The sequence below is a fragment of the Oryctolagus cuniculus genome, chromosome 2 (genome assembly GCF_051225735.1).
Source record: "Oryctolagus cuniculus isolate XC-2025 breed Fujian yellow rabbit chromosome 2, ASM5122573v1, whole genome shotgun sequence".
NCBI classification, from domain to species: domain Eukaryota; kingdom Metazoa; phylum Chordata; class Mammalia; order Lagomorpha; family Leporidae; genus Oryctolagus; species Oryctolagus cuniculus.
The window spans coordinates 43,201,568-43,222,895 of NC_142868.1; the positions used below are offsets into that span (position 1 = coordinate 43,201,568).

The 21,328-nt window shown below is 58.0% G+C and overlaps 1 protein-coding gene across 1 annotated transcript in view; it reads left to right on the forward strand.

Moving 5' to 3' along the window:
* The first annotated feature begins 9,338 nt into the window (after positions 1 to 9,338).
* The window catches only part of FAM167A (family with sequence similarity 167 member A), a 29,577-nt gene continuing 17,587 nt past the window's right edge, over positions 9,339 to 21,328 (forward strand). Inside the window, exon 1 of the mRNA XM_008248925.5 lies at positions 9,339 to 9,681. The gene's annotated coding sequence lies outside the window, so the exon portion shown is untranslated. The remainder of the gene's footprint in view (positions 9,682 to 21,328) is intronic.

Genomic DNA, 21,328 nt, shown 5'->3' on the forward strand with positions numbered 1-21,328 from the left:
ATCGGAACCTGGAACCTCAGCGAGGATGGTGGGTCGCTTCGGAAGTGATTTCTCTGTGTGTGCGTGTCATCTGCACCTGGCTCTCTATCTTCCTCTCCCCGTGTGCTCCCTCTCTCCCTGGCTGCCTCCAGCTCTGTGAGCCAGAAGCAATCTTGACAGTGAGCTCTGAGTCGGTAGGACAGCTGTCCGCGTTGGAGTGGCTTCCCACCCTCCCGGTGAGAAGTGCCCAGATACTCGGGCTGCACTGGGGGGCATGCTTGTCTCCTGCGTGCCTTCCTGACTTGCTGGTGTCAGATTCCAAACAGGGCTACCCTGTGCTGTGCTCAGAGAAGACAGGCAAGGCAGCTGAGGGCTTCAGGAGCTCTGCCAGGGTGTGCCGGGTGAGGATCCTCTCGCGCGGGCAGGAAGGGAGAAGGAGAGCGAAGGCAAGCACCTTCTCAGGTGGCGCTCAGCGGGTGGTCCAGGGCTCAGGGCTCACAGACAGGATAGGAGGTGTGGTTTGCTGTGTGCCTGCTCCCTGCCAGATGACCTGCAAGCACTTCACGGGCACCCAGCTGATCCTCCAACAGCCTTCACGGTAGAAAGTTGTTACCCCTGACGTGTAGGTGAGGAAGTTGGGGCCCAGAAGGCTGAGAGCTTTGCCTCAAGCAGCCCATTAACGTGCGGCAGAGCCAGGCTGGCAGCACACTGTGCTCCCACATCCCCCCTCCTGCATGCCTGCTCAGGGTGGGGCTGCAGAAGAAGGCGGGTGTGTATCCTTTTTTTTTTTTTTAATCTTAAATACTTATTTATTTGAAAGGCAGAGTGACAGAGAGAGGAAGAAACAGAGAGATCTTCCATCTACTGGTTCACTCCCCTAAATGGCCACAATAGCCTAAGCTGGACCAGGCCGGAACCAGGAGCCTGGAACTCCATCCAGGTCTCCCTCGTGGATGGCAGGGGCCTGAGTACTTGAGCCATCATCGACTGCCTTCCCAGGCGCATTAGCAGGGAGCTGGATCTGAAGGGAGCAGCCGGGACTGGAGCCAGTGCTCATGTGGGATGCCTGCATGAGATGCTGTGCCACGATGCCTGTCCCCTTCCCATTCGTGTTAACATCTGTAGGGGCACGAGGTTTGGGTTGATTTTCAGAGAGCATTGTGGATAAGGGAGAGACTCCATCCCCGACTTGTGTCCCCAGGACAGGATTCCTGGAAGAGGACTGAAGGGGCAGCTCCTAGACGGGCTGTCTCTGAACGCCCCCGGCACACTGCTTGATGAATGACAGATACTGGGTATCTTTTGTCACCTGGCCTTGGACCCACCTCTAAACCATGCTTATGTGTAGGTTTTCTTGGTGAAAGAAAATTTCACCCTGTGTGATTTCATCCCAATGTGGGGCAACTCTCCCCTTAATGCCCACCTCGGGGCTCCGTTGTCATCAGGGATTGGCTGGCAGAAAAAAGACCCCCGTTGTCCCTCCCCTGCAGCACTGGTGCTGCCTTTGGCTCAGCCGCCAGAGGCTTTTGGGCTGGGCTGAAAGGCAAGGCTCTAGCAGGGGCCCTGCACTTCCTCGTCCTGCCTGTGGGAGCAGGCAGAGGACAAGCAGGCTGTCCCCAAGAATGCAGCTCTCACCAGGGCCTTGGGCGCAAGTCTGTGCCCATGGCACTGGCCTGGACGCCCTGCTGGGCCAGGCCAGATTTGCAGTATCCACCAGACCCTCCTGTGCGCTTTCTGGCTCCCTCCTTCCGCTGCTCATCTGTCTGTTAGGTGCAGGGTATCATGGAGTCTGGGTCAGAGGTGGCAGAGTTTGTACCATCCAAGGGGGGAAAGTGATTTGACAGGTGTTCCATGAGTAAAAGAGCAGGGGCTAGAATGTGGGTCTCCTGGTCCCTATCCAAGGGAGCCAGGCTCCTTGGGAGAGGTGATGCTCAGAGCAATAACTCAAAGGCTGTCCCTTGCCCAGGGGGGTTGCCACCCCCACCACCACTGTTAGTGGCGACACCTCTGGTTCCCTTCAAGTACTGCAGGTGCTGGGAGCCTCCTTCCAGTTGCTCCAGGTTTGCTGGTGCCTGGTCTGCAAATCTTCTCAATGACGATGTTGCCAAGCGTGCACGAGACCAGAGAGCTCACTGGGCACTCCAAGATACCACCACAGGCAAAGAGGGAGAGGGAAGCGACAGCTCATGTTCGTGTGCAACGTGCCCTGTCATTGGCTGCATAAACAAACCAGCAAGACGGCCACAATCACACCCACTGCTGACACTGGAGAGCTCCGAAGCAAACGCACACACGAAGGCCCACATGCCGCGTGTCTAAATATTTGGCAGTTATAAATCAGGTTAATAAAACTGCAAAGTCAGGTTTGTTCTTCCCTCTCGCCTTGACAAATATACCTTTATAACAAGCTTGAAGGCCAGGCTCAAGTTCACACCACTGGAGCCCTGGAGCATGGAGGGGCAGGGCGAGCAAGGCTTCAGCTCCCTCCTGTAGCCCCCATCTGTCTTCTCCCACCCCAGGGGGCATGTACTTGGGTATGGGGGCACCCCACCCTGCAAGTCCAGCCTGGATGCTGGCACCTTTAGCATAGAGCACAAGCAGAGCTGTGGCCTTGCCGTGGGCCCCTCAGCACCTCACCTGGAGGGGGCACAGAGCAGAGCCTTCAACAGGGCGGGTCCAGGGCAGGCCCTCAGGCCCATGCATTATTTGCATTTTGCTGATGAATTAATTGCAACTCAGAAAACTCCAGCGCTTGCTCAGAGGCACATATGAATCGCAGGAAGAGCCCCCACTTGACCCCAGGTGCCCTGCTGTCCCCATCATCTTCCCAGGGAAATGCAGCCAGGCTCCTTTCCAGGACCCTGCCCTTCCTGTGGGTCTGCACATTCATCACCTCCAGCCACCAGTAAGATGGCAAAGCGCAAGCTACATGTGCAGGGGCTTCCTGGCCTCTAAGATGTGGGGAGAGGAGATATGAGCCTTTCCTACTCACGGCACCCCTCGTGCCCTGTGCTCTTTTTTTTTATTTTTTTTATTTTTATTTTTTTTTGACAGGCAGAGTGGACAGTGAGAGAGAGAGAGAGACAGAAAGGTCTTTCTTTTGCTGTTGGTTCACCCTCCAATGGCTGCCGCGGCCGGTGTACCGCGCCGATCTGATGGCAGGAGCCAGGTACTTTTCCTGGTCTCCCATGGGGTGCAGGGCCCAAGCACTTGGGCCATCCTCCACTGCACTCCCTGGCCACAGCAGAGAGCTGGCCTGGAAGAGGGGCAACCGGGACAGAATCCGGTGCCCCGACCGGGACTAGAACCTGGTGTGGCGGCGCCACAAGGCGGAGGATTAGCCTACTGAGCTGCGGCGCCGGCCGTGCCCTGTGCTCTTGACCTCAGCCGCCCCGCTGTCTCGGGCCCTGCGTGTGTGGTGCGCACATGTGCACACACACACACACACACATGCACGCCTCCCCTGCTGCCTCTCCTAGCCAAAGGCCAGCCCTCCTGGGCTCGATGGCAGCTGTCACCGCCCCAACTATAGCATTAAGGGGGATGCTCTGCAGGACGACTGCTTCTCAGTCACCTTCCTACTGCTGAGCTGCGTGCACCGTGCTGAGCACCGGTGGCACAGAGCACCCTGCAGGCCAGAAAGCCAACCTGCTGTGCCCTTCCACTCCTGAACCCAGGGCAGCCTCCTCTCAGAGATAAGAGTCATTGCTGTGAAGAGTCATTGCTGTGAAACAGGCACGAGGACAGCCACTTCCTGGCTCTTGTTGAAACCCTGGGCTTACTGATGGCAGAGTCCCTTCAGTGGCAGATGGCAGCCGCTGGTGGACTCCGACCCAGGACCACGAGGCCTCATTGCTCTCTGGAGCGGAAAGGGCCGTCACCAACCTCGGCACACTCTGTGTAAAGAGACGGAGATTCTGTCCTGCCTGTTCTCCTGAAAGGAATACAGACCAAACTGCCAGTCTGATGAGGGCCCACAGGGGACTCAGACCTGCAGCCTGCCTTCAGTAGCCCAGCTTGAATGGGAACAGGGCACCTGTGTCAGGAATGCTTTGTAACTAGGGGGTGCCAAGAACACAGAGCCCACTTGCAATTGCGCCTTCTGTGCCTTCCCAGGAGGGCACAGGGCCCCCCGCTGTGGTCTGCTGGGCCCTTAGGATCTGCTGGCGAGATCCTGTTCTGGCTTTAACATCATCTCCCACAACTCTGCGCGCTCCAGCAGGGAGGCACCCTTGGTGTTCCACGAGTGCAGTAGATATGATCACTCTCACAGGGCACTGGCTGTTCCCTCTGCCTGCCACACCCTTCCCCAGACACCCCAAGCCCAACTCCCTCAGCTCCCTCAAATCTTTGCTCAAAATGGAATGGATTATGAGGCCATCCCTGTCCATTCTTCGAAACAAAATCTTCCCCCTTTTCTGCTATCATCCCGCTTTTCTGCCACTACTCCCCTGCCCTGGTTTCATTTCCATTTTCCTATACTTTACAATATTGTTTTATTTGGAACATTTGGGGTTCCCTGCCTGGCCTCCTCCCCCAGCGAGAACACCAGCCCTGAAGGGCCAGGACCCCCATCTAAGTTGCTCACTGCCGTTTCCAAAGAGCCTAGCAGCATGTCGGATACCCAGCGGGAGCTGATGTACCTTTGCTGACTGGGGGAGTGGAAGGTTCAGGGGAAGAGCTGAAGACGGGTAGGTATCTTGAGTTCAGACTTCAAAACCTTAGAAAAGGCAGAGTTTCTTCTTTGCTTCACCTCAGTTTGGAAATTAAAGCCCAGCAGGGTGGCAGTGAGACAGGCCATGGGTGGGAAGCAAAGACGCGCCTTTCGATGCTCCTTGGCTTGCTTGGGTTTGTGTGGAAGGAGCACCCGGCCCCCACCCCAGGGGAGATGGTACAGGCTGCGGAGGCTTTCTGGCCTGTGACAGGTAGGCAGATGGGCTCCCGGTGATGTGCCAAAAGGAATGGCTTATGGTACTTATCGTGACCAGGCCAGGGCCTTGGAGATGGTCCCAGGGGCGTTCCAGACTCCTGCTTCTTCAAGCAGCACCCCTGTGCCTGCTCTGACCTCTGACCGCCTGCCACGGTGCACACGATCTCTCTGAATGGGGGACGCGATGTTACTGAGCCACTTCCTCTGAGGGGTGTCTCAGCCCACACTTGACTTCACATTCTAAGTGACCGTCATCTCCACCATCGCGCTAGCGACCTGGGGAGGGAGCTAAGGGGGCTGATGTGACCGGATGTGAATAGCCTCCTGCTTTATGATTTGCACACACAGCTGTCCCTGCTCGTAAACCGCCGTGCGGAGCCAGCCGACCCAGAGCCCGACCGCAGTGGGTGGGCAGCAGGCTACAGGTCCCCCGTAAGTGCCAGCGGGAGAGGGAAAGGGGCGCTCCCTGAAGCCACAGGGGATACGTGGGAGGTGGGGGCAGAGGAGGAAGTCAGCCCGGGGTCACTTGGAGATTCGAACACAGCAATGAGGACTTTGAATTTCACTTCAAAGGGCCCGGAGAGTTATAGGAGGATTCTGAGCTGAGCAGGTGCCATGATTAGGTTTGTGCCTTGGGGAAATTATCTTAATATTTATGGATGGGGCAGGCCATTGGCATAGCAGTTGGGCCCCTGCCTCCCACATCAGAGTATCTGGTTTGAGTCTCGGCTAATCCAATTCCAGTCACCCCAGCTTCCTGGGAATACGCACCCTGGGAGGCAGCAGGTGGTGGCTGGAGTACTTGTATCCCTGCCGCACACGTGGGAAACCCAGACGGAGTCCCACTTCCTGGCTTCAGCCTGGCCTCGCCCTGACTGTTGTGGGCAGATCCCTCTCCATCTGTTTGCCTGCCCTTTTCTGTGTCTGCCTTTCAAATAAAAAGAAAAGAAAGAGAAGACTTTAAAATATGGATCTATAGAAGGAAAGCAAAGACCTAAGAGAGTTGTTGGGTACCGTGCGAAGCCATACTGCTGGGCAGGCAGCACCTCCAAAAGGCAGCCAGTGTGGGTCGCTGACGTTTAGGGCACTTAGGAGGTTTGGCTGCTTTCAAAACTTCACCTCTGCTGACCCTCTTCATCTGTTGTCTCACCTGCAGAGCATCACGGAGCCCCCCCTCCCCCCAGACGGGCTGGGATGCAGGAAGTAGAAGTCAGGCAGGGAGCCCGGGAGGAGGTGGGCAGGGCGGGCAGCGAGCAGGCCCTCTTTGCAGTGCCCGATGATAAACACGGTGTGATCACTGGGGTTGCTCTGCCGTGGTCTGGTGTGGCTGCGGCACTCCGTGGTGAGGGATCGAGGCACCTGGGACTGAGTCCCATGGTCCAAGGAGTCCACCATGAACTGTGTGACTTTGAGGAAATCCCCTTCCCTCTCCAATTTAGTGTCTGCCTAGGCCACATAGGGAAATGACTCTCTTTATTTGAAAAGCAGAGAGAGGGATCTTCAAAAATCCACTGGTTCATTCTCCAGTTGTCCACAGTAGCCGTGGCTGGGCCAGGCCAAAGCCAGGAGCCCAGAACCCAATCCAGGTCTTTCATGTGGGTGGCAGAAATCCAAATACTTGAGCCTGCACATGCCACCTCCCAGGGTGTGCATTAGCAGGAAGCTGGAATCAAAAGCAAAGCCAGGATTCGAACCCAGGCACTCCAATATGGGACATGAGCATCCCAAGTGGTGTCTTTAACCAAAGCACCAAACCCTGCTCCAGGAAATAGTTCCTGATTCCTGTATTTCACACGGATTCTGTAGGATCGCCAGAAACCATGTGTCATGGCTCTGTAGCTACTGGAGGGGAAAAAAGAACACCAAGGTGCCCTTGCCTCCCCTGTCCACCCAGATCCTGTCTCCCATAACTGGGATCCGGTCCAGTCTCAGGGCATCTCACATAAAAGGATGTCCCGTGCCCAACTGGAAACATCAGTCCCAGCTGCTCCACTCCTGGTCCAGCTTCCTGCTAATGCACCTGGGGAAAGCAGTGGAACATGGCCCAAGTACCTGGATTCCTGCTACCCACATGGGAGGCCCAGGAGTTCTAGGTTCCTGACTTTGGCCCAGCCCTGGATGTTGTAGGCACTGGGAGAGTGAACCAGCAGATGGAAGATTCTCTCTCTCTCTCTCTCTCAAATTAAAAAAAACCCAAACTTTTAAAATGAAATCCTCCATTATCCTGATACCAGAAATAATCACAACAATATTTGCAGACTTCCTTCCCATTTTGGATCTACCCATAAATACGATAGATATTTGAATGAAATTAAATAAATGTTTGAAAGGAAGGTTTCATTACGTATCCAGGATTTGGGTACCCATCTTATTTATTTACCACTAAATCATTAGTGTTTTCTTATATCCTCAAACGGTTTTGAAATTTGCGTGAGTGCACACTGTTTTATGCTGGAGATGTAACTACAACTCATATATCTCATCTATTTAACTGCTCCATGACTTGACACTGGAGCTGCACTGTTCCACCAAAGACTTTGCTCCTTCTCACCTTTTCTTCTTCCCTCTCGCCTGCTATCTTCCTGGTCCCCATCACTGATTGCCCTCCTGCACCCAGGTACACGCCAGGCAGAATGGGAATCGCAATGTGGGGACACTGTCCCTGGCCTGGAAGGCTACTTGTCCATTGGAGACAGATGACAATTCCCCTATGCCAAGGGTTGTGTCCCACAAGGTCTGTGTCTTGGAAACTCCATCTCCAGTGTGAAGTGGGAGCTTCCGAGGTGAGGGCGTGGCCCTCTCAGAAGCGCATCAGTCAACGCAGGTGTGGGTTCCTGATTCAAATATCAGCTCAGCCCCTTGTCCCTCTTCACACATATGTGTTCTCTTGCCTTGCCGCTTTCTGCCATGGGCTGATGCCATGCAAAAGGCCTCACCAAATGCAAGCTGCTCAACCGTGGGCTTGCCAGCCTCTAGGATTGACTCTCTGTGCTTTCTAAGTTACCTGGTCTCAGGGATTCTGTTCTGCACAAAGTGGACCAAGTTACCCCATATGAAAGCATCTACACTTTCAGAAACAGAAGCCAGGAAACAAGTTAGGGTGCACGTGGGGGATGGTGTTTCCAGATGGGGCTGGACAGCTCCACCAAGAGGCCAGGTGCCAGGGCCAGGAATGCACGTGCCGAGCCCAGCACTGTGGTCAGGGGCAGCCAGCACTAGGGAGGATGTGGAGTCCCCAAGGCTGTGTCCAGCCTCCTGCCCTCCCAGAGCCTGGCTTCCCAGAGGAGGACAGGACTACAACTGGGTAGTTGGTAAGGCCGCGGGCACCTGGTACCCTGGGGCTCCCTGAAGAGGCAGGAGCTGGGGGCAGCCTGTGTACAGAGATTGGCAGAGTACTTGAGAAGCAGAGCATGTGTGTGAGGCAAGGTCCCAGAGGCAGACCGAGGCCAGGCTAGGTTTGATCATCGAAGAACTCTGAGAACCTTTCAGCAGGGAGAAGCCGGAATGGGAGCTCCATGTTATCGACTGTTCTGGGTTTGGAGGGATGATTGGTTTGGAGAGCACCCAGCGTGGATGTCCGCAGGCTGTTGCCTCCTCTGGCTGGGGCGGTGGTAGGGAGACGGGAAGAAGTGGAAAGCATTAGAGCCATGTTTAGGAGCCAGAGTCACGAGGTCCAGGTCAATGCTGAGTCTCCAGGAGACCCCCGTTAAAATGCACCTGGGGCTTACAATGATTAACTTGTGCGCTTGCAGGGGCTGCTGCTCAGCTGGGAGTCTCCTTACACAAAGTCCCCTACAGGACTTCTAAATGGGAGGGGCTAAGGCCCCACAGAAGCGAGGCCAGCACGCGGGTTCTAGATGTGTGTGCGCGGGTAAGGCCCGGCCTTCGCCCCCCGTGTGGCTGAGAACAGCAGGTGGAATAACTGGAAGAGCCTTCCAACCCCAGCCGCCTATCACAGGTGCTTGGCTGGTGACGGAAGCCGGCTTCCCATACAGAGCCATCGGGCAGGAAGGTGGCGGAGCGTGTGCGCGGGCCAGCGCCCCTGTCTGCAGCCGGACTCGGTTCCCGAGACCGGCCGGCACGGGCAGCCCTGGCTGCTGTGCGAGTTTCGGACGAAGTAGGGTCTGGGTCTCCTGTGGCCGCGGGCGCAGCGCGAGAGGCGAGCCCTCCCGCGGCGACGGCCAGCCCCGCGCCCGGCTTCTCCTTGACGCGCCCGGCAGCTGCTTCCCCGTCTGTGGGGCTGCGAGGGCGGCAGCCGGCAGGCGCCTGGGCAGGGCCACGGGCCAGCAAGCCCCGGTGGTGGAGGGCAGGCTCCAGGCGTGGGGTTCCCGGCCCCGCCAAGCAGGCAAACTGCTGACAAGGGCAAAGCCACGTCGCCAGACTTGCGGGGAAACTGCCTGAGCTTCGGGTTTAATGAGGAAAATGGGATGTTTGGGTTTGGTTTCGTCTGGGATTTGGCGGATGCACGCGGCCCGCCTCCCATCGCGGGTTGGGCCCCCGGCGGCGGCGCAGGCGAAGTCGGGGGGCTTTAGGACCCGGCGCTGAGCGCTCGGACCCCGGTGGCCGTCCCGGGAGAGGCCCGCGCGGGCCGAGGCTTGAATGGGAGGCCGGCGACGTCGCCGCTGAAAGGCCGGCGGCGGAATAGCTCTGCCGTCGCCAGGCAACCGCCCTGACGCAACGCGGAAAAAAAGGTCCCCTAGCAAAAGAATAGTGCGGAGAATTGAGAGGCGCGCGGGAGCCGGGCGCGGCGGGGACGGCGGCCGCACCAGGAGGTGGGTGCGCACCGGTCAGGCGCGGAGACCTCGCGGGGGCCGGGGCGGGGATGGCGCGGGCTGGGCGGCTCCCCGCGGGGCTGGCGGCGGCGGGAGCCGCCCGATCCTGTCGCCGTCCCCAAGGGGACGCTGCCCGCGGCGGGGCTGGGGTCCCGCCTCGCCCCCTGCCCAAATCGCGGGGCAGCCACGGCCGGGCTCCATCTTCCGTCTCCTCGCCGGCCTCTCCCAGGGCCAGGATTCCGGGTGGAGACTTGGCGCGCGGGCGGGGGGTGGAGGGAGGGTCTGTGGTCTGAGAGAGAGGGACCCCCAACTCTGAATCCCTGAAAATCTACCTACCCCCAGACCACGCGTGACCGCAGCCCACCCCTTCTGCCCTGTCTACTTGCCGGCCCCAGGGAGGCGGCCGCTGAACTCGGGAGAAGTGACCCGGGGCACTTGGGCCCAAGGGTGCTGTAGGCGTGAAGCCGGGGTGGTCTCAGGGCGCTTACAGCCAGAGGGGCCTCTGAGAGGATCCATCCTGAAACTGAGAACAACCCTTGAACCAGGGCGAGGGGCACCGAATCACGCAGCGGGGTAGGGATGGTGGTGGATGTGTGGGAACCCCTGCCCGCAGCTGGTTTTTATTCCCCATGGTACTTGGAGGCAGCTCTGGGCGCGGCGGCTAGGAGAAGACCTGGAAGGTGGGTGAGCTATGGTCGCTATCCCGTCCCCACAGGCAGTTTCTCTTCAGTCAAGTTTCCCCAAAGTCTGGGCGGTTCCTGGAGAGTCCCAGACGATGAGGCCAGGTCCTCGGGCGCAGGGACCAGAGTGCCCACGGCGGTGAAATTGCAGAACAGCTTCCCTTTGCCACACAGGAGGGAGAGTGGAGCATGTTGGCCAGGAACTGGGAAAGCGGAGGCGGCCGTGGCGCCAGTGCCCTGACAGCCCTGTCTGTAGGACAAGGGGCTTCTGCCAGTGCGTTTGGGGGCGGGGGGGCTTGGCCGAGCGGCGCCTGCCGTCCTTACAGTGGACACAGATGACAGCTCCCCTGTCCCCACCGTGCCCTGCTGAGCGCCTTGGCATCTACAGGGTGCTCTGTCCTCACACCGCCCTGCGAGGCGGGGACTGAATTATCTGCCTGTTGCCAATGGGATTCCCAGGGGCTAAGTAACTTGGTGGTACTCACACTGCTGGCGAAAGAGCAGATTCAGGGTCAAGTGCTCGACTCCTGAGACTCCTAAGACAGTGCTCTCAGGAGTAGAACAGGGGAAGGCTGCTTCAGGGAACGCAAGCGGAGTGAGGTCCAGGGAGGGGGAAGACAGCAGTCCCCAGGTGGCAGCGAGCCAGGGGGTGGGCTCCTCTCTGGACCATCCCCAGGGCCCTGTGCACCCAGAGACGCCATTCCTCGCACCAGGAGCCTCAACAGCTTTGCCGTGGGGCCTAGCCAGGCTCAAGCCTTCTCTTCCAGCAGACAGAGGGGCCACACCCCCTTCTCCTTGCAGACCCAGAGACCCCCTCCTCCTGTGCACTTGCTCCTGTCCTCCCAATTACCTGCATGGTTTCCTCTAAATTGCCCGCGCCTGCTTCCATGTCCACCGGCTTGGCCTCCCTCCAGGAGGGACTGAAATGCATTAAGGCAGTGCCTGTTTGCTGTGAGAGAGCCACAGCACCCCAGGCCGGTGAGCAAGAACCTACTTGTTAGGCTCCGCACACACACACTGCTGGCTGTGCCTCTAGGTAAAACTTGCTGGCAGAAAACCGCTGTGGCCCGACAGGAGTGTCTGGAATTCCCAGAGGCCTCTGGGAGCTGTGCCATCCTCCACAACGGCTCTGTGGGATGTTGGGTTGCTTGCATGGGTGGAAGATCAGTGATATTTTGAGCTGTTTGCGCCTCGATTTACAGCCCAGGGTCAGGGAGTCCTCACCTGCCACCAAATGGAAATCCCTTGGGATCAACTGGGCTGGTTCTTAATATGCAAATGCACTGTGGAACCCCACCTGGTTTCCCATGTGGGTGCAGCGGCCCAAGCACTCGGGTTCTCTGCTGCTGCTTTCCCAGGTTCATTAGCAGGGTACTCTGCGCCCCATTTCTTCAGGATGGTTTCTCCAGTGTGGCTGGAAATTCCTTTCAGGGCTATCCTGGTTCACTTGTGGGACCTGGTGACCCTCCCTCATAGGCTTGTCCCTTGGGACCTGGAGGGGTGGGCCAGGTCAGAGCCTGTTGTCCATGTTGAAGGGCAGGCGTGTAATGAGCCAGGCGCTGGCCTCTGTGGTGGCCACAGCGTCAGGCCTTCTTGAAGGTTGGACTTGTACTTCCTCATTCCAAGAAATCAGTGGAGCTGGGAACAGGAACATCAGGGGGAGGGAACCCTCAGGGGTGATGACCCCAGGAAGCTTCCAGATGAGGGTGCTTGGTAGGTGGTCACTTAGGGACCCAGTCCCCACTGTCAGCCATGAAGTCACAGGTGACACTGCTTGCCCGGTCCTATGAGCATTTACACACTCTGTGCGTGGACACCGGGCTAGGTGAGACCCGACCTGGGCGCATTCAGCAGACAGATGTCTCTCAGGTGCAGTTGTGTTGTGTTGTTTGTCTGACAGCCGCACTGAAAAGCTGGCAAGTCTTATCAGATTTGCATGAAAGCAAGCCTCAGACCAAATTCTGCCACACGTGTAGACATTTTTAACCAAATATTTGTAAACAAGTCCGACTCCGTCAAGACAGCGTGTCCTGTGGCATTCTGGCTCTCCGGGGCCCTGCACACACCTCCCTGGGGATCTCCCCAGATTCTTCCACCTGCTCTTTCCAAAGTCAAGTGTCTCAGAATTCATGTGGGCAACCCACATAGCTTGAATACCTGTGCCCTTGCCAGTGCGGGTGCATTTCTAGCCTTTACTTTGCTAATTATTAAATGCCTGGTGCTGACCCCAGGTGAAAATAGCTGAGTGTTCCTGCTGGAGCTGCCTCTGCAGTGGCAACTCTGGGAGTATGAGGGTGGAGGGTGAGGAGGAGGAGGGTGCCCCAATTTAAATGCACCCGGAGTGAATGCAGCTGGGTTGCAGCTAGCCTAAGGAAACCCAGGTCTGTGAAGGCGTTTAGGGTCACTAACATCCAGCCAAGGCCCCGCCCTCAAGCGTGGCTGAGGAGTGACTGCACTTTGTGCAGTCCAGGTTACAGAGCTGGAGGCGAGGGGGCGCTCTGCACCACGTCCTGGAGCACACAGACACTGCCCAGCTGTCTCTGAGCGAGAGGCCAAGGAGAGGGCCGGCTCTGTGGAGTCGCAGGCAGGGGGTCACAGCCCTAGTCGAGGTGTAACCAATAGCTCACATACACTTGATCTCATTCAGTCTTCCAAGACTGTGAGGTCATTTGCATTATGATCCCATTTTATAGATGAAGAACCTGAGGCCTAGGGGCGTGGAGTGACTGAGGTTGCAGAACCAGTCGGTGGTGGGGCCCCAGCACCCAGCTCTGCCTCTGTGACCTGCTCCATCTCGTTCTCCTGCTCCTGACTCCTTGCCTCCATGGGTTATGAACACACAAGGAAGGGGGCAAGGTCACAACCCCACTTGTCGTCCTGCCTCAGGCCAAACGTGCCCTCCAAGCCACAGTGTGGGCCCAGCACTGCTCCTGCCTAGGCCAGGCTGGAACCGGGTCACATCCCTAGGGCGGGCTCTGCTGGGACACCAGGAAAACTCTGAGGACCCTCCAACCCCCAAGGGACAGCCCTTCTGATTGAGTCTGGGGTGCTGTGAAACCTCTCGGGAAGTCCTTGCAGAACCGCCGGGCTCTGGCACCTGTGGAGTGAAACAGGAAGCAGATCGTCAGCGCAAGTTCCCACGTGAGCTGGAGTTTGTTGACTCTGCTTGTTTGAAGTTGAAGCCAATTAGCCTGTGGCTCTGCCGCGTCCTAAGTCTGCTTCCTATAGGGGCTGAGACAAGGACAGGTAGGAGAGCCCCTGGCGGGCCACAGCCCACGGGGCAGAGTGTCAGAGGCCTTAGCTGTGACGCGGTGCCTGACCTGCACCCTTTCTTGTTCGTGGAGCCAGAATGCTGGTCCCAGCTGCCCTCCGCTTCCCTCTCTGCAAATCGCGGTACGTCGCGCCTGCTGTCTGCTCCCTCATCCCCACTGCCAACGTGGCCTTCGGCCAGAAGAATCCTGCAGTCACAGTCACGTGCGGCTCTTGGCCGGGGTGACCACAGGCTGCCTTAGCACCCCGTCCTGGGCAGCCGGGCCCTGTCCAGCACATTTCTCACGGGCCCCATAAGCGGGTGCTCAGGTGCCCAGGAACCTCTCCCTGCCTGTCAGAGCAGCCCCAACCCAGGGCCCCGCAGCCTTGGGAGAGATGCGGTGGAGGCGCCGGGGTCCTGGCAGCCCCGTCTCCCTGCAGCAGCCTGGTGCTATCTGCTGTCCTTTCGTGCAGTCATAAATTAGATCTACATCTCCCGGGAGCCACAGCCTCTCCGTGGCCAACGGGGAAGCACAACTCTTTCTTGGCGGTTTTCTTGGCAACTTCTTTCACTGGGCACAATGAAAGATTTCCACGCAGGCAGCCAGGGCCATCAGTTATTCAGCGTGGACGTTGGGTTTTGAATTTGCAAAGGTCTGAACAAACATTTTTTTTTCCCAGCAAGAAGCAGCAACCTTTCCCCATTTTCTAGACAATAAAGCAAGGCTTGAGTTGGAGTCTGAAGACTTGGGTCCATGCCCAGCCAGCCTGGTGCCCAGAGCCTTGTGACCCTGGGCAAGTGGTGTGACTCTCAGGTTTGCAGGTTTTCTGCAATATCACTCTGGACGAAGGCCCCTTGGGCCCAAGCTGTGGAGGGGGAGATTTGTAACTTGTAACTTGCAGCATGATTTACAAATGTTTGTGATTGCACTTGTTGTTCTGGAAGCTTTGCCCTCCGGGTTGAGGTATAACCAGTGATTAGCCCGGGGCCCTGCCAACCATAAGCTTCACTGGAACTGCCCCCCGCCCCCGGGGAACGTGGAGAATTATTGGGTTCCTCTGCTCACTGCGCGGGAAGCGTGGCTCGGGCTGGGATGCCGTGGTAACCTCACCAGCTGCTGTGATCCGAGACCTGGTGCATGTGAGGCTGGGAGGAAGTAGGGATCCTCACTCCCCAACGACACGCCCACAGAGGGAACAGCAGAAGCTCTTGGAGCAGAAGTGAGTTGCGATGGTCACGCAGGGTGGGATGGGGCCCCTGGGCTGACGCCTAGGCTGGGTGGGTTCAAAATGGCTCTCACTCCCATCTCCCAGCAGTGCTGCTGGAACCCCAGAGGCAGGCACCTGGGGTGCTGCTCAAGCAGGAAAGTGGCAACTGAGGGAGGTAGCCCCCTGGGGCTCCCTGGCCTTCCCCAGGGTCTTGTATGGGGCCCTACCCATCCTCCTGTCCTGCAGGCCACCAGTTGTGGGTCCTGCTGTCAAGGCTACCCCCTGGCACTGGCCCAGGAGCCAGAATCACGATGGACAAGTGAAATGAGTTCCATCCTGCTGGGGTTCTGGAGACTCCATGGCTTGTCCAGGGTGTTGCGGCAGAAGTGTGGCTGGGCTGGGTCTCCTCCCTGTGAGTGAGGTCCTGCCTGCAGGCGATGACCCCAGCCCGGGAGACAGGCCCTCGCTCTTGGAGCAACACGTGGCAGGCACCTGCATCCCACCCTCCTCTCCTGCCTGTGTCCCAGAGGACCAAGGCATTGCCTTGGGAGTATCGAACTGTTGCTTGTCCCCAGGGTGTCTCAGAACGCTGGACCCACATGGAAACAGTAGAAAGCACTTGTTCCTGTTACTTTTCTACGTAAGAGGCCACTGGGGAACTTGGTCTGGGGCATGGGTTCTGGGGAGTCCCAGGCTGTAATGAAAGTGCCTTCACTGAGCTGCTCCTGGCCTTGAGCAGTGGTAGAGGTGATACCCTTGGGGTATCATTTCAAGGGCCAAACGACATTGGCGTGGCATCTGCTGTCCAGTAGCACTAGGGAATGGCTTTCTTTCCCGTTTCCCTTGCTTCTAAGAATTTTAATCTTTCTGTATTCAGATAGAAAGCTGGTCACTCTTGTATTTCTTTTATTTATTTATGCAGCAAATATGCATTGAAGCTGAACTGGTTCTAACAGCCAGTGCCTATGAGAAGTGTGGCAAGAACCAGAGAGAGTCGGGCCACTAAAGCAATCTCAGTGCAGTGAGAGTCCAGGTTGTGTCTCATGGCTCAAAAGATCAGTAGTGCCCGTCCCTGTGAGGAGCTGGGTGCCTGGGCAGGATGGGACCCTCCCACAGTTCAAGGTCATCCAGGCCGGTGTGCAGGGAGCATGAGGACGCAAGTGCTGGGAGGACTCAGAGAAAGAGTGGCCTGCAGGACTGGTGCCCTAGAAGGCTTCAGAGAGAAAGTGAACCCTCCTCTGGGCGTAGAGCAGAGCAGGACGTGGCTAGCTGGGGGTGGCAGGGGTTCCCAGACTGTGGATGGCACAGACAAAGGCACAAAGCAGACTGCCTGGGAAGGCCTCATTCTTTTGTTCATTTATTCTTTCATTCACTTACATTCTCATTCATGCATTGGGTACGTTGGTTGAGCACCTACTATGTGCCAGGCACTGCTCTGAGAGCCCTGCCCTCCTGGAGCTCCTGTTCTAGAGGGCGAGTTACTCCAAGAGCAAGGTGGCAGCACAGAGTGGGTAGGAGGAGGCAGAGCCGGTGTCTGCGAGCAGATGCGAGAGAGGGCAGCAGGTGTGTGAGAGCAGGGCGCACAGCCACGCCTCCTGCAGAGAAATGGATGCATGAGGGCTTGCTATGGGAGGAGAGATTGGGCAACAGAGGGAGGCCCTTCAGGGAGAGGGAAGTTGAGGGTTGCCCTGGGCAGGCAGTGTGCATCCCAGACGGGGCTGCACCTGCTGCCGCATAGACCCTGCGTGCAGTTGAGGAAGACCCCAAGGAATCATGTCCTGACTGAACCTGATGTCACCCCTGTGCCTGACCACCAGCCCTACCCTGCTAGAGGACACGAGAGAGCAAGACACCATCTGTGCCACGCCCACACACGCATGCACACATGCTGGGGCCAGGGGTCTGCCTCTGCAGGATGCCATTCCCCCCATCTCAGGTTTTGCCCAAGACTGGGAATAATCACAGGCCTGGGAAGGGAACAGATGACTGGCATAGGCCAGACTAGCGGGGTCCCTCCTGCTTCAGTCACCATGGCAACCTCTGAGGAGGGGGAAGGCGCTCTGGGCAGCTCAGGCTGCTGTCAGCTGCGCTGCGGGGTGCAGGGCTGCAGCCCCCTCCTCTGAGCTGGTCAGATGCCGCACGTCCGACAAGGGCAGGCGGTTGGATCCCAGCCTGCACCACTGAGTTTGGTACAGCCTGGGGGTGCTCCATGTGAGATGAGCAGTGGGTTTGGGATGCAGCCCAGGCAGAGAAACCCGGGGAGCCCCCGGGCCAACCGGGAACCCGAGGCCCAGCCATGGCCCTCTCTCCCACCTGGAGAAAAGGGATTCGCCTCCCAGAAAATGAAAGGAGAGCGTGCAGGTGGGAGCTGTGGGTGGGCCAGCCAGGATGGTTTTCCGTAGGTAAAACCCACCGAGTCTGCCAGGCCCTTTCCCACGCTTTCATTCATCCCTTCCCTGACTGCGTGGCAGAGGCTGTGACAGCCCCGCAGGGTCAGACTCTCCCTGCCCTTGGCCTGGGGATGGGGTCCCACTTCCCACTTGGTGCCCAGGCCCTCTGCAACCTGGAAACCCCCACAGGGCCTGGCTGGCACCAGGACAACAGGGAGGCAGCATGGGTGCCTCACTCCCTCTCCTGCCCTCTCCACTCCCTCAAGTGCCAGTGAGGAGTTAGGGGACATCGTCCTGAGCTAGGTAGCAGCCCGGTCAGCTGAAGGGCTTAGACTTGGTGATACACGCAGTGCACTTGACCCAAGAACATAGACTCCTATGCACATTCGTGTGAACCTCTGCCCACTGTCCAGGCCTGGACAGCACAGACAGTGTCAGGGGAAGACATCCCATAGCCCCCAAGACTGCTTTCTGAGCAAATACAGATTCTGCAGGGGCCCAAGACAAGGTGTGGCCATTCTCCATCCCAGAGGACCGGGTGAGGCCTGAGACAGAGTGTTCCCCACATGGGTAGGACTGAGGCCTGAGGTCACCAGCCCCGTTCCAATGATATGTTCTGGAAGAAGGCAGATGCAGTAGCCATACGGAGTGTGGACAAGAGGCTCAGGCCGTGGAGCACTGGGGCCTTAAGCCATCACCCGGACTCCCTGCCTCAGTTTGCCCAGCCACACAATGGGATGGGAACAGTGGCCTGGTCTTGCTTGCAGCATGAGTGTGGCCCACAAACACGGCTCAGGTGGTTCTCAGTGACGGGTGGCCAGAGTCATGGGGCAGTGCTGGCTGTCTCCAAGGCCCCACGTGGTTCCCAGAGGATGCCTTTGACTGTTCAGATAGAGAGGAGAGAGGGATGCAGACTCAGCTTCCCTGGTCCCGGTCTTCCCCTCCACCCCACGAGGAGCCGTGCAGCTGCCTCCAGGCTTTGTTCTGCCAGGTACAAACTGAGACCTTGGGCCAGTTCCTTCTTGTCTCTGTGCCTTAGTTTCTTCATCTGTACAATGGGTTGATCACGGTTTGTGCTTCACAGGGGCATCATGCAAAGTAAAGGAGATCCTGTTTTCTTACAGTGCCTGGCACAGATGAGCATGGATTTCTTATTTTTGGCACCAAGATAAACCTAGCTTTTAATTCCATTTTAATGAGCGTTTTGAAGTACCTTCACATTAAGTGCCTGATCAGTCTCTGCAAACCCATTATTTAGTAGGATCATGGTCAGGAAGCAGGGTGGACCCGAGTTGCATTTTCGGGGGGTGGCTTGGCGTCAGGACAGAGGTGACACTGGATGGATCCCAGTGACACGTTCAGGGATGGTGTCATGTCTTCAGGCCCAGGCCGAGGGCTGGGAGTGCAGAAGTCGGGGCGGGGGCAGCTGTGGGAGATGGGGACGGAATGGAGATGGCCCCAGCTCTCCCACAGCAGCGCCGTGTTCCAGGGCGCCGGATCCTGCTGCATGAAGTCAGGATGAGCAGGCGAGGGGAGGAGGTGTGTGAAAGTGGCCGTGAACTGCAAGGCGCCATTACTGTGGTTTTCTCCCAGTGCTGGCCCGTACTAAATAAGGCTCCCTTTTCCTGGGGGAGGAGCCCAGCTGCAGCACTGCTGCTCACGGGATCTGGGGCCTCGGTTTGCTCCCCTGTAAAATGGGGGTTCTGGTAGCATCAGTGCTGCTGCTTCCAGCCTGCAGACACAGACACGAGGTGACCTGGGGCTGGAGTGAGTTTTGTGAACCTGGGAGGTAAGCGGAGAGCAGGGCGGCCCCTGGGAGGCAGCCCACAGTGGCGGCTGCTCTGTGCTGTGTGCACTCACTCTGCATCTGCTAAGGGTTAGCCCTTTCTGCTGGGGCCGCCACACTCCTGAGACAGCCCAGGGCTCACCCCCCCAAAGGAGGGCAGCAGACCAGGCCAAGCAGCCCTTCGGTTGCTCGCCCCGATTCCTGGATGTTCAGCAGGAGCCCCGGTGGGAAGGCCACAAGACCCAAGGCACAGCCACTTCTGCCCAGGCTCCGAGGGCGGCGTTTGAGCCAGGAGCAGGACCAGGGTCATTGCACATTTGGAGGATGGTGATTCTCACCCTCCTCAAGCGTTATCTGCCGTGGACTGTGCGTTAGCAAACGTATCAGCCGTGACTGTGGGCAGGTTCCCTAGATCTCATCAAGAGGCTGGTGATCACCTGACCTGTGCCCCTCAGCTGGAGGTGGCGCCACCCCCTCCCTGGGATACCCAAGAACAGGAGGGTCAGAGCCGCCTTTGGAAGTCGCATTCCTCTCAGTCCTGCTTTGTGCCTCCCCAAATGACTTGCGTGTTCCCCTCATCTCGCCCAGGGCTCTCGGTTGCAAGCAACAGCGAGAGGCCGTTCTCAGCACTCAGGGTCTGGTAGAGAAGAGCAGTGAGAACTCAAGAGTGACAGTGAGCCCAGAGGTTGTGCACCAGCCTGGAGCTGGACTGCAGGGGTCCCAATCCGGCTTCACCACCTACCAGCTCTGTGACCAAACCAGTCGACAATCGGCAATTCACCGTGCCGTGTGCTCTCATCGCTGCACACACACAGTCCAGCCTGGGCAAATGCAGGAAGGCTTCCTGGAGGAGAAAAATCCTTGAGAACTGAGAAGAGAAGGGAAGGAGCAAGGTACAGGGAATATCGGGAGTAAGCGAGACTGTGGTGTTCAGGGGCACGGGTGTTGAGCGAGGAGCTGGGAGGATTGCGCAGCGCTGAGAAGAAATGAAAGTGTTCTGGTGCAGACCCCATGGCTGGAAGAAGCAGGCCTGGGGAGAGAGTGAGTGAGACGGGGAGAGCTGGTCGGCAGCTCCCGCAGCCTTCCCTGTGCTGGGAGCCCGGCAAGGACGTGTGGAGGCCTTCCAGGTGAGCTGATGAGGTCATGATGAGACCAGGTGTTGGCCAAGACAGAGCCGCGCCACCTGGCTCCTCCAGCAGCCACAGGAATTAGCTCCGGGCTGAGACGCCTCCTGCCAGGGAGCTGGGGAGCGTGTTTGAACAGCAGTCCCGTGGTGCAGTGTGGCATGTGGGCACCGGCCCACGGCTGCTATAGAAGGGCCGATGCACTCCCAAGCTTGTCTTTCCCTCTGGGGGCCAGCCTGGGCCAGGTACGACTCAAAGGACCCCGCCTCGCCGCTCCAGCTGCCCGGGGCCCAGGGCTGCCTCCCCTGCTTGCCAGGTTAGAGGCAGAGAAGGCCTGTTTGTTTGGGGTGCTGAAGGGCTCTGCCCCTGGGGCCTGGTTTGTCCCACGGGAGGGGCTCCTCCCAGGGAGCTGTCCAGGTTGGTGTCTGTTCCCCAGCACCTGCCGGCATGTCCCTGGGCTTGCAGGGGTGACAATCCAGCTCCACTCCCAGGCCCAGCTGGAGGAGAGGGCGAAGCCGCTCAGAGCCTCTTTGGGCATCAGGGCTGGCAACTGGGAGAACAGATCCTGTCGACGCAAACCCTGCTGTGGGTGTGCCGGGCCGGCAGGGGTTGCTCCAGGGTTGAAGGCTCCATCCCAGCCAACTTCCCCCACCACACCCTCTGAGATGGTGAATTCCAGGGCTGGGGTGCAGCTCAGTGGTGAAGACACCTGTGTCTCATATCTCAAGTTCCTGGGTTCCATACCTGGTTCTGGCTCCTGGCTCCTGGCTCCAGCTTTCTTCTAATGCAGACCGGGGAGGCAGCAGGGATGGCTCAAGTGACGAGGCACCATGACGGGATGCTGATGGGTCACGTCATCTTCACAGTATTGCAGAGTGCTCTGTGTTAAGAACTCTGGACTTGTTACCTTGTGTAACCCTTGGTGTCACCTTTGAAGCTGATAGTATCATCCCCAGGGCCAGCTTCTTGGGCATGGGACCCAGGTAGCAGCACAGGACCCCTTGCTTGGCTTAATGTTGTACTGTCACCACCTTGAAATTCTTAGGATTTGATTTTGAGAGATCGATCCTATCTGTTGTTTCACTCCCAAAATGCCCACAACAGCTGGTCAAAAGCCAGGAGCTCAACCCAGGTTTCCCATGTGGATGGCAGGGACCCAGTCGCTGGAGGCCTCACCACTGTCTTCCAGGGTCTGCATTAGCAGGAGAC